The 13,046-nt window shown below is 42.0% G+C and overlaps 1 protein-coding gene across 1 annotated transcript in view; it reads right to left on the reverse strand.

Annotated features, from left to right (window-relative positions):
• The window catches only part of MAP4 (microtubule associated protein 4), a 161,249-nt gene extending 148,203 nt beyond the window's left edge, over positions 1-13,046 (reverse strand). Inside the window, 1 exon segment of the mRNA XM_050892110.1 lies at positions 12,995-13,046. The gene's annotated coding sequence lies outside the window, so the exon portion shown is untranslated.

Raw genomic sequence — 13,046 nt, forward strand, 5'->3', positions numbered from 1 at the left:
GGAAAAGCAGTTGAGGGTGCTTTCAGAAACAAACCTGTAGAAAGGCAGCCGTTACTACACATTGCAGGGTCCCACAGGAGAGCACCTTGTCTGTGGGATCCCAGGTAAGCACAGGGAATCTGGTCTTAGCAAGCTGCGCCATCTGAAGTGGAGCTGTGGGATGATCAATGGGCATTTAGGTCCTGTTAGCACAGGACAGAGAGTATTGCTTTCATTACGATAGCCGATCAACTATGCCAAGAACATTTCTCTCGGACAAGTTGTGTTCCTCCCACTCCCCACATGTAATTTCTTTAATGGAAAGCTGACAATGAAAAGGATTTTAGAAGACAGACAGAGGGATGGTCTCAGCTAATGATTCCAAATAGCTGGCCAACACCTACAAGTTCAGGCTTTAAAAATTGAATTATCAAAGTACACTCCACACATGGACTCACTACACCTATAGAAATTAGTATCTCCCTTTTCACTTCTATACAGGAAAAAAATTAAGTGGTGCCAAAATTATACTGCCGTTCAAAAGCACCCTATGTCCTGGAGCTTACCAGCATACTTGAGCTCTGCCAACAATCTAGATATGTTGACCTCAGAACGTACCCCCAAGAGCTATGAATGTGTTACCTACAATATAACATTGCTTTTTCATATATGCAATCAGACTGAAGTTATGGCCCAAGAGAAGTGGATTCCCCCATTTATTTTACTGAAGATGGCACTTAAAAGCATCAACACTATTTCAAAGCTCAACAATTTAGCACAGGTTACTGAGGAAGCAGGAGAGAAACAAACAGAACTGGGAACTAAATTAATGGTAGTCTCATTCCCTCCCTCCCACATTCCTCCTTTGAGGCAAGGACAGACACAAACTGGTACAAAACATGAGAACAGCATAAGAGAAAACAAATCAAAAACACAATGAGCAAGAAGATAGAAAATTATCTCATTACACAACAAAATGTGAGTATCTCGAGTTAATAAATCTTAAATTTCTTTAAAAGAGCCTTATACAAAAAAACACAACCAATATTCCAGTTTAAATCCATACGAACATCAGACTTGCAAGAATGGCCGGTCACAGTATGGAGTGTATCGTGTATGCAGCACCAAATTTTAACTCCTTCATTTAAGAGCAGACTACAAAGGCTCAGCAAGTTTAGTGACCCCCTGCCAGAATCCAGTTGGCTTCCTTGGGAGTTTGTATCACTGCCTCTTAACAATCCCTGCTGAGTAAAGGTGATCTGCTTTAGAAATTTCAATATTGCCCTACCAATAGCATAAAAAGCCAGTTTTGACTACTGATTACTGCATAATTCTTTGCAAGATTGCCATACTGGTAAGGGGGAACAGAAAATGCAGGTGGAAGAAAGGAATCCCCAGGTCTGGCATGGGGGGGGGGGGGGGGGGGGGGGGCGGCAGGACACACCACGACACGACAGGGGGGACGGGACACACAAAACCACACACAAATTAAAAAATAACCTATATTCACATCTTCAAATCACAAAAGCAAAAGCCAGCATGGCTCTTAGAGGTTCAAACTTGAAGACACATCATGCTTAATAACAACACAGCAGCTTACTGAGGAGATTAAGAGTAGTTTGGAAAGAGTTAAATCTTAAGAGGAATCCTAGATGTGCACTGTACAACTCTGTCCTTAATGAAACCTCCCTTCCGCTGCTCTGACCTGGTCCCTTACTTAATTCCTTAAATGTATTCCTCTCACTTTCCAAAGAGAATTCAAGTTACTAGTACACTCCTGAGCATATTTTCTATTCTCCTGTCTAACAGCCAGTTACCAAAATAACTTTTCTATTCTCCCAGTGTCACTTTTGGACCATTTCCTACTCTCATTATGTAACCATGGACCTCTACTTTAAAAGGGAATCTCATTTTATCACAGGAAGTCAATCCCCCAGGGGAAAAACATCAAGTAGTCTGCAGTGTGTTTAAATAAGACACAGCATCAGCTGATGCCAGCCAGAGCTAGGATTTTTAGGAGCACTGTATTAAATTATGTGCTCCAATCAACCCTCAAACAACCCTTTTAAAAGGTCTTTGAAGCAAAAAAGAAAACCACCCTACACTCAATACATTCAGATGGCCTATAAACACAATTTGGTGGGCAAGAAACACAAATAAGGGAGAAAAACAGCAGCATACGTCAGACACAAGTTTAGCTGACATAGATGCAAAGAATAGACAAATGGAGAGAGGAGCGCAGCAGTAGTAGGGTAGCAGAGTAGAACCTATAGCACAAACACAGCTCATGATAATTAAGAAAAAAACCAAATCAATGCTTTAGAACTGAAGGTGTCCGCCAAACGCGTAAGGAGATTCAATGTACAACGTGGCTATCTGCTGCGAGTTGACAAATTCAGTTTTTCTTGTTTAGTGAATCACAACCATTTACTAATTCATCACGACCTGAACGTGATTCTAGGAGAGTCTGCCAGTACAGAGGAGCATGCATTAACTGCAGACGAGCACTGGGAGCTGCAGACCAGATTAAAATGGAAAATCCTAGTGAAGTTACCATCTCCAGCGCTAACCAGTACTGGATGCCGAGGATCCTGCAAGAGTTACGTTTAGAGTATAGAAGGATGTGCCCATAGGGTAAGTCTTTTAGCAATACCAGCCATTAGAGGTAATTTGGCAAGTTAAAAATCTTAGCTGGAGAAAACTAAGCTTGGAATTGCAAGGTGTTTCTTTATGTTCCCCAGCTCTTTCAAATTCGTATTTATTCATTATAGGAGAGGGAAATCTCATAGAAGCTGCCAGCAAAGGAACACAACACATCAAAATAATATAGAATACCACAAGTTAAAGAGTTGTTATAGTTTTAAGAACAAGACGATGACTACTGATGCAATAAAAGAACAGTTGACCAATTTTTTTAAACACCATTGACAGCCCCAGGTCTCAAATAAATATACAGCTTATTGGACAAATTTGGTTTTCAGCAACCAGACAATGCTGCACAATACTCTTCTACATTCAGATGTAGAACTGTTATTCCTAGTAAAACCATTACTTTTAAGGGGAAATACAAGCCTAAAAATGCTAGTTTGAGGCAAATTATAGGATCTCTCCTTAAAAGTGAATTCCCAAGCTGAAAATAGGTTGGACCAAAAGCAAATAAGCTAGGGTTACATCAAACCAGTGCTAATGCAGATATACATCCCTATAAATCCAGTCAGTCATTCACCAAGTACACCAATGCAAGCTACTAAGAGGGTCACTCCAGGACAAATATGTAATCCCCAATGTGACACTTGATCCTATCGCCCTACATGCTCTGTTCAAATCCCAATTAAAAAAAAAAAAAAAAGTAATACATTTTACCTAAAAAGACCAGTTAAAAAAAAAATCCAGTCCTCAGAACACGAGATGGATATCTCCTTTAATTCTCATGTTGTAAATGCTTAAATAGCTTAAAACACAGTCTAAGAAAAAAGAATATATATGCTTTAAGCATAAAGACATCCTGGAAAAAAGTAACACTGCAGATTACGTACATTGTAGCTTCATATGTAAATGCAAATTTGTTACCTAAAACATAGCTTGAGCCACCCACAGCATCCTACAGAGTTCCCATCATGGTGGTGTCACAGTAGTACCACCTGATACATATATTGGGTGACAAGCGTTATGGCATGTCATCCCAAAAGCATTTAATGCGAGATGTAAACCTCGACAATGATTATTAGTTTTACAGACACCCTGGTGATGATGTCCCATCATTTTGTCCAACTGTCCTGGTATAGGTGGAACCACCTTACACTTCAGGAGCCGCACTCTGCCAGCCTCAGCAGGAGTGCAGACACTCAAATCACAAGTACCAATTGCTGTGCTGACCAAGCATTTCCTCCAGAATCTCAAGATCGTTTTAAAGGTTTCCTTTTACATCCCACCTTTCTTTCCAGAGGTTTCTCTCTGCCTTTTCAGGGATAGAAGAAAACATTAGCATATATGAAGTTATAATCAAAGTAATACTTCTGAAGCTGTGCATCAATAGCTTATGTTATGACCTGTTATTGGATTCCTAACATAAATATATTTGTTACTAGCTCATATCTAAATCACTTTAAAATAATTTTAAAAATATCCAGCTAAGACGTCCGAATCATCTAGCTCTTAACATCTAGAACCCTTTTCCTAATTGCTGTGATTCATGACCAAAGAGAAAAGAGATTCACTCCCACCACAAAAGTCAAAAGGAAGGAAGAGCCAGTGACTCAGTTCTTTGTCTCATTCTTTGCCTCTTATGTCTGCAGAGCCTAATTCGAAGCCTCTGCTGGAGCTGACTTACAGATTTTTGTCTTTGCTCTTCCAGTTTTGAAGTTTCCAATTAATTTTGCTACTATTAATTAGTTATCTATGAACAGCAGGAAAAACTGTTCTGAGATTCCTTAAGACCAGTGTAGAAAGCATCTTTAAAAAGAGCACTACACTTAATAAAACTGTATTAGAGAAATAGCCTTTATAGAGTCAGAAGATTGAGAGAAGTAGAACACTCAAGGTTTAACAAACAAACAAACAAACAAAACACACCACCAAAAAAAACACACACACACACACACACACAAAAAAAGAGGAGGCCTGGAAAGGGATGAGAGAAAAACACGCCAATCAGCAACAACAAAAAAAGTTCCAATCTCAAGATTCATGTGTTTGGTGTTAATACCATTTCAGTCCAACAGAAAGAGAACCTTAGCGTAGACAGTAACCAGGTTACAGGCAGGAATTAAGCACTTAGAACTGCTATGAACAGCCCTAACAATTACGCTTAAAAATGCTTTCCATAAGCTGCTGTTTGCAATAGGGTTTTCCTCAATATTTCTAACAGTGTTTCAGATCTAGCATCATTAATAATTTCACAGGACTACTCAAGCGTAGATCAAGCCTTACTTACTGTCGTGGTTTAACCCCAGCCAGCAACTAAGCACCATGCAGCCACTTTCCCCTCCCCTCTCCCAGCGGGATTGGGGGGGAAGTAAAACTCGTGGGTTGATATAAGAATAGTTTAATAAGTAAAATAAAATATAATATACTACTAAGAATAATAATAGTAATGAAAAGGAATATAACAAAAAAAGAAATAAACCCCAAGAAAAGACAAGTGATGCACAATGCAACTGCTCACCACCCGCTGACCTACGCCTGAGCAGCGATCCACCCCTCCCAGCCAACTCTCCCCAGTTTATATACTGGGCATGACGTTCCATGGTATGGAATATGCCTTTGGCTAGTTCGGGTCCACTGTCCCGGCTATGCTCCCTCCCAGCTTCTTGCACACCTGCTTGCTGGCAGAGCATGGGAAACTGAAAAATCCTTAACTGAAGATAAACGCTACTTAGCAACAACTAAACCATCAGCGTGTTATCAACATTATTCTCACACTAAATCCAAAACACAGCACTGTACCAGCTACTAAGAAGAAAATTAACTCTTTCCCAGCCAAAACCAGGACACTTACCCACATGGGAACAGAGCACGTGCGAACTTCCTGAGCAGACGTCATTAGTCACTGTCAAGAGCACCTACTAGACCAGGGGGACCTTTAGCCTAACCCATGATGAACAGCCTTTTACCGAACGGCAGACCTCTTCCTCTTAGCATGCCTGAAACCCAGTCAAATTTAAACTACTAATAGCTAGACGCTTAGAAAATGCACAGTACTTTCCAGAGGGGATTAAAGGAGACCTGTCACTAAAGCACAACTTTCAGATTTCCATTAACATCCTAGCATGCCTGGCAGCTGAAGCCTTTCCAATCGAAGGTATGTATGGTTTGGGGGTGGATTTTCCACCCCCAAGCCTTAATGCTTTGCACTGCTCTTATTCAATCATGCCACTGACAGTGTTTCTCCATCGCATTTTCCCCAATAGCAAGCCAGTTTGATGTATGCTTGGGATCCCCTTCCCTAACTAGTTGTTTCTACTTCCCCTTTAATAGGGGGGATGCAGCTCCTAAAAATAGTTCTAGAAATCCCACCTGATCACCAACCCATTTTACAGCATGGATAGTTATGTTGGCATAACAGCACAATAAAAAGTGTAATGTGGAAGGGGCTGGAACCTCAAGCCAGTTTTGTTATGGGGGGGGGAAGCCAGAATATGGAAACAAACTCTCAGTATCACACTCCTAGAAAGACAAACTGCCAGAGTATCTATAGCAAAGACCTAGAGTTAGATATGCCACAGTTAGTGCAAGAAACAAGTGACGTGGGGGGGAAGGAAACAAGACCAAGTAAAAGCACATGCATGTTTTTCTGTCCCTTTCAGAGGATTTTAAGCATTTCACAAACATCTGTTAAATTACATGTACATATTTGCTACAATCCTCAGTTTGAGAGCTGAGGGTTCAAAACCCCAGTGGGCGGGGTGCAACGAAAGCCAGCACACTCAGAAAGCAGCATGCCCAGCACCAGAGGGTTTTCACTAACAAGTATGAATTGATCTCGTATTCTAGCACTTCAGGAGTCATAACTCAAGAGTATGTAAACGTACTTTGAAATTCATCTGATAAATGCTCCCATAGTTTTACTTTGTTTAAAGCAAGTGTCAACACCCTAAATTCAGCTGAAAAACAGCTTTTCAGGATGATGTAGCTCTAATGCAATTTTACAAAAGGAACAATGACTCACTCCCAGGCGGGAATGTGTTGGAAGTGTATGACCTAATATTCAGAAAGAAGCTTACTTTTTGAAAAAGATCTAGCTTTAATATGTACAGTATCTCCCCAACAAGTAAAGTTTTAAAAAGAGAGAGATTTTGCACAAAGGAATTTACAAAATTACCTCCTTTTTGGCTTTTTTCACTTCTTGTCAAAATCCAACCAGCCTATCTGCAAGCAGCTCCCCTAGCCTTAATTTCAGCCTAAAACTGGTCATCTTTCCATAGAATTACATCCACGTATGACTCACTCTCCAGCCCATTTTAGCCCTGGCCATTAGAGGTAAGGACAGCACCGATCCAACATGCCACCCAACATGAAGAGATCATCATCAAATGTGGACGGAGGCGTTAAAATTAAAACATTAGTACGCACTAGATATGAAACATTAGCAAGCTATGAGCACTTGACTGACTAGCAAGACAAGCCTACTTCATGTTCAACTGGATTCCTGACAATCTCACTGAGGATCTTCTATCTGTGAAGGGCTGATTTTTAAGATTTTATGTTCAGACAGCAGCTGTATGGCTTATTGAAGAACTTGCCTGTTATAACAATATAAAGCCCAGAATTATTTGATACATTTAAAATACCAGTGAGCATCCCTTGGGTTTGAGCCTGCATTGTTCTCAGTCTGTCTTATGCTCATACTTGCAAATACTCCGGATAAAAGGGGTGAAGTGTAGGTGGAAAATGGGAGTGAGTGACACAGGCTAATCAGGATTTTAATCATGCTAATGGATGTGATTAACTGCATACTTCTCCTAGAAGCTTCCTGCAGCTACACGAGTAGCTCGATAGCCAGAATGCAGCATGAGCGAACTGCTCATCCCATTCTAATCTCCAGCTACACCATGTGTGTCACGTCATCCGGCGTGCAAGGATATACCTAATACTTAACCTTATTTCCACCCACATATCAAATCTTCCACCATGCCAACACAATCATTTTGGGCAGGGTACAAAGACTCCAGACCTGTGTTTGTCTACGCTAAAGTCTCTTTACAAAAAAGTTACCGCTCCAAGAGACTGGAAATCTAACCTTCGCAAAGGAAAGCTAATACAGGGCCTATTGCATTACAAAAAACCTGCCTGAATAATGCAGCTACAATTTTTTTTTTTTTTTCTAGTTTTGTCCAAATCACAGGGACATTGCTAGCTTTATCTCAAAGTTAGTATCTTGCTACTCCTTGGGGGGAACTACTAATTCAGCGGTTGCCACTCTCTCAGAGGAAAAGTCATAAGAGGCCAGGCAAGGATTAAAAGAGCAACAAGAAATAGCCTCTTCTAATAGTGAGGAGGTTGGGTAGGCAGGGAAGAAATCAGACCCTTCCCTCACTATTTCTAGGGGAGGACACATGCACAGCAACAGAATAAATAACCCACCATCCTCCCACCTTCCAGCAGATATTTCAAGGGAAGAATGTGTATTATGGAGTTTGAATATACTATCATTTACATATACATCCATTTTTCATCTAGGTAGTAGACTTATACTTCCCATTAACACAGTGTCTCCCTTGTTTTCTAGAGCAACAACTGCAAACACTCTGCTATCAAGCATACCAACATTTACAAAATATGGGCTTGTATGACAACACACATAATTTAACAACTTATTCAGAGGAGTCTAAGACTAATCTTGTTTGGGAACAGATCCCCCGTCCCGCCAAACCCTTACCACTATCCCGATATATTTTTTAAGAGTGCTAGAGCTTCAATACTACTTAAGCATCACACTAATGTCTGTCCATAATCCTTTGGGGTTAGAATTCCCAATAATTTTAAATAACTTTAATATTTAATAATTTCTAACATAAAACTTCAGTAAGAAGCCTCCTCAAGAGCAACACAGGGCACTAGTGTGAACCAGAAGTATTTTATTCTTATTGTTACCAAGTTAATGTCTGCATAACATCTACAGCAACTGATTTCACTGACCTTTTCTTCCCACAAGAAATTCTTTTACATGTGCAAAGTACTAAGTCATGAAATTGGCTTCTGAGTTGTAGGAGTCTGGAGAAATTCACTGCAAGGGAAACATGGGTTTGCCTGCTGTGCGAGCCTACCTGTAGGCATTATTCACATGGGCTGTACTTTGTTCAACCCAGCTTTTATGCCACCTCCTCAAGAACCTGATCCAAAATACATCTACCCTCTCTTCTGGGAGATGAACCCTCTGTAGCAGATGACGGCAGCGATGATGGCTCAAGACTCGAGCTGTTCTGCCACCATACTGTCTGCTGTAATCACAGACCCCTGCATTTCTCTGATCTACAGCTGAGTATAATTTAATTCGCCTTCAAGGGGAAAAAAAGGCGCCAAGAAAATCAGTTCGATTGCACTGTTAAGACACAAGGAAGCCATATACACAGACATTTGACTAAGCAAGAGATTGATCTATTTCAGTTGGGACAGGAAGTGTAAACAGGAAACTACAGGAAATAACTATCTGCCTTCCAGAGCAGTATTAGCTTCTTCAAGTTTGCCTTTGGAACTCCAGAAGCACATACACAAAATATAATTTTGCCATCTACAATCAGACTGGCAACACCATGATGAGTAACATGCCTTGAACTCTTCATTCTCAAAGGAGACTGGAATTTTATCTTCCAATCTATGTCTGGACTAGCAAAATAAATTATTTGGGATTTTTCTGGACCAAAACAAGGTATAGTTATACATTATTTGGCTTTTAAGTAACCATCACTTTCATTTGAATTGCAAGTAGCTTGAATTCATCTTGACAGACTTACACCCTGTCTGACCAGTGGTTTCCCTTAGTCATAAGTTTGGCATATATCAGAATTTGGAAGTCTGTACATCAGTGCTATGTACATAGAAACATATGTAGTTTAAATACCGAGTTATGAGCTGAAGATATCAATACAGAGTTTAGTATACATGAGGTAAGCTTAAGAATAGTATACGAGAGCAAGAGCAGTGCTAAAAGCGATGGGTCCAAACTAGACCTGAACTCTGCAAGAATTCAAATCTGATTTCATGGCTTAGATTCATTTATTTCTAGGGAAGAGAGGTAACCACTAAAATACTACAGGGGTTGGGACCTCAAATATAATTATAGCTCCATTCGCTAAAATTAAGGCTGCGTCAGCCCTTTTACAAACACCAGAAAGAATACGTAATTCATTTGTTTAAACTGAGTATTCATCGGACTTCATAAAATGAGCTTAAGACTGGAAATCAAGTCATGTCCCACCCTCCACACAGCCTTACCTACTGCTCTTTCAAAAAACAAGTTGCTTCTATTTTCATTGTATTTCTGTTATTCAGGTTGTCTTGTGCTTATGTTGTTGGAGGTGTGGGGGGTGTTTAATATCATGATAGAAAGAACAGTTTAAGCAATTCTTTGGTATTTAAAACCTACACTTAACTGTCTAGTGTCCCTGGAAGGGAAATGAACGAGTACTCTAAACCTAAGTACTTCAGAATTAGTATTGCCATCTTTAAATGACACTTACCAGTACTGTAAGGCACAGCGCACACAGATACAAGAGTAAGTCCAAGCTGGTTTCAACAGTTTATGGGAGCCTGTCGTGTGATTATTCACCTCCTGGTCTCTTTGCTCCACTCTCTACGATGCCCACAGCCAACTCGTACCAGGCAGCGGGCAAGGGCTAAAGTGATGCATTTACCCACAACACCACACTACTCAACCTTCAAAGTTTCCCACAGACAAATTAGGCAACTTGTTAAAACAGATCTCCAGATATCCTGCAAGGGTGAGGTTCCGCAGTTCCCAGAGCTGAGCCGTGGTGTTCAGCACTCCCCAGAGCCTGCCCGACGGTCACCGGCCAGCAACATGTAAACTGACTGACAGAGTCATTAGCTTTTAAGAAACAATCTGATAAAGTCAGATATTAAAGCTTCAATGAGTATCCGCTGGCATAAGCGTACTACCAACAGGCTTCCCATTTGTTCTTTAAGGGCAAGAGTGACATAATCCTCTCCTAATATCATCTGAGGACTCGGGGGGAACGAGGGATGACCCACAAAACTGTACCCATGGCAACACTGTGCTCTAGCTGAACTTGCAGGGCCGTGATCTTCAAACCACTGACACTTCTTTGTATTATTTGATATTTCCCTGATGTCATTTCTGCAGAGACACATAATACAGATTTAATAATATCCACGGCCTTCAGTTTTAGAGTCAACAATCACATTCACAAACAGATCAACTATTCTGCCTTCAAGCTTATTATTTGTCACTAACGTGTAATTATTACCAAAGAAAACAAAAGACACAGGATATTGCTGCTGTTGCAATAGCAAGTCAGTTAAGCTCTTTTTAAAACTGAAAAAGCCCATCTCTTCTGATGCGAGAATGGCAAAAAAGATAAAAATCAAAAATTAAAAAAGAGCCCATGAATCCTCAAAAATGCATCTGAAAGGATAATCAGAAATTTCACCAGTTCTCGTAAGGAAAAACGAACAAAAAAAACCTTAAAGCAATTTTAACAGAGACAGGTCTGTCCAGCCAATATCACTTTTATCATAATTGTATTGCTATGTTGAATATTTGAGTTACAATTTATTTGTCTTTCTCAAATAAAGAAAAAGTTAATCAAGCTGCAACAGTGCATATATATATAATATATATATAATACCAGTAAAACATACACTTACCAGATGGAATAATCAAGCCCTAGCAAAGAGGAAATAAGCTTTACAGCTGTAAAACTCCAGCACAGTCCTGTCCTTTCATTTTACAATGTGAAGCTACAGCAACGTCACACACAGAGCCCTGCATAAAGAGGGCATAAGGAGGCACTGAGCAAAGTTTGCTATTCCACAAGCTGAAATACTGAGAAAGTACTTAGATGTCTATTATATTATTCAAGAAGCCTTTCAGATACTGTGCTGAAATTGTAAGCTAGGAAGAACACAGTTCATTGAATATAGGATTCCAGCTTTAAAAAAAAAAAAAAACACTTTAAAAAAAAGCTAAAGAAATGAGTTTATTTGTTAAATCCATACAGGAATCAGGGGAAAGAAATAAGAGAGGGAGCAACCAAGTAAGAGTTATCAAGAAGAACCTAAAAAAGCCCCAAACCCAACAGCTATATTCAGCTTTAATATGTTCACAGATCATGCATTTAACATACCCCTCTAAGAGGGGTAGAGTTTACAACAAAGCATACTACCTACAGCAAGATACACTGAGAAATGGCTTTTGGCAGTAGAACAGCATCTTCAGAACCAAAAACTTCACTGTCTCGAGTTTAAACTTATTAGCAGCAATCTTACATCATGCTGTAGTAAACATTTGTTTAATACTTATAAACTACAACTGTTCTTTTAGAAAGACGTTTGCTCATGTTGAAACCGGATCTATTTATCTATATAAATAGATCGCTGTTTGAATCTGCCGATGACTGGGCAACGCTACCATATAGGCCTCGAGTCTGCCGCATCCACTCCGCTCGCCACACCCATCGCACCAAGCTGCGAGCGAGCAGCAACTCTGCAAATACTTATCCCTTCTGTGTTACCGAATTACAGCACAAATATCCCCTGATGCAACGCCACAACAATCCTTATAAAGCAGGGAAGGAGACTGGCCAAACAGAAGGATAGCGGGGAAGGTCGGGGGGAAAACCACGTTACACAAAGTTTCGAGACGTCCCAACGAGAAGTGCCGATTCACAGCGTTGCCCTCGACCAAAAAGAAGCGTTTCCTATGTGTTTGGGGGCAGTCGGCTCTAAAAGAGCTCTGTTTAAAGTAAAGCTGCAGGAGCAGCAGCCTTCCCCAGGATCACCTCAGCCTCTTCCCCCCATGCAACAAAGACGCTCCCCGGCAGCTCCCACTTCCTCCGGGATGACCCAGGCGCAAGCTTCTCCAGGCAGATGCTCTCCTGATGCTTCGGCACCTTCCTTCCCCCCGCCCTGCAGCTCCCCTGTCACCGATCCCGCCGCAGCCCGGCCCACCCTACCCTCGCTCCCGCGCCGCTGGCTGCCAACCGCCGCAGCCCGGTTCCCCGCGGCCCGGCCTCCCCCCCCCCCCCTCCACCCCCCCACCCCTCGCCGCGCCCCTCACAAAAGACCCCACGAACGCTGCCACCGCCGCCGCCGCCCCCCGCCCGCCAGCCGGCCCGCTCGGCCCCCGGCGCCCCTCCCGCCCCGCCGGACCGCAGGCCGCCCGCGCCCCTCACAAGGGCGAGGCCGGAGCCCCCGCGCCCGGGCCGGGCCACCCCTCCATCGCCTCAGAGGGCGCCGCACCCGCTCGGAGCGGGGTGTCCCCTCGCCCCCTCCCCGCCCGCAGCGGCAGCCCCCCCACCCCCCCGGCGGCCCTTACCAGAGACGGAGGGGGGGCACGGGGGGCTGCCGCCGGGACGGAGCCGCCTGGT

Source organism: Gymnogyps californianus, chromosome 2, assembly GCF_018139145.2.
Source record: "Gymnogyps californianus isolate 813 chromosome 2, ASM1813914v2, whole genome shotgun sequence".
Taxonomy (NCBI): Eukaryota; Metazoa; Chordata; class Aves; order Accipitriformes; family Cathartidae; genus Gymnogyps; species Gymnogyps californianus.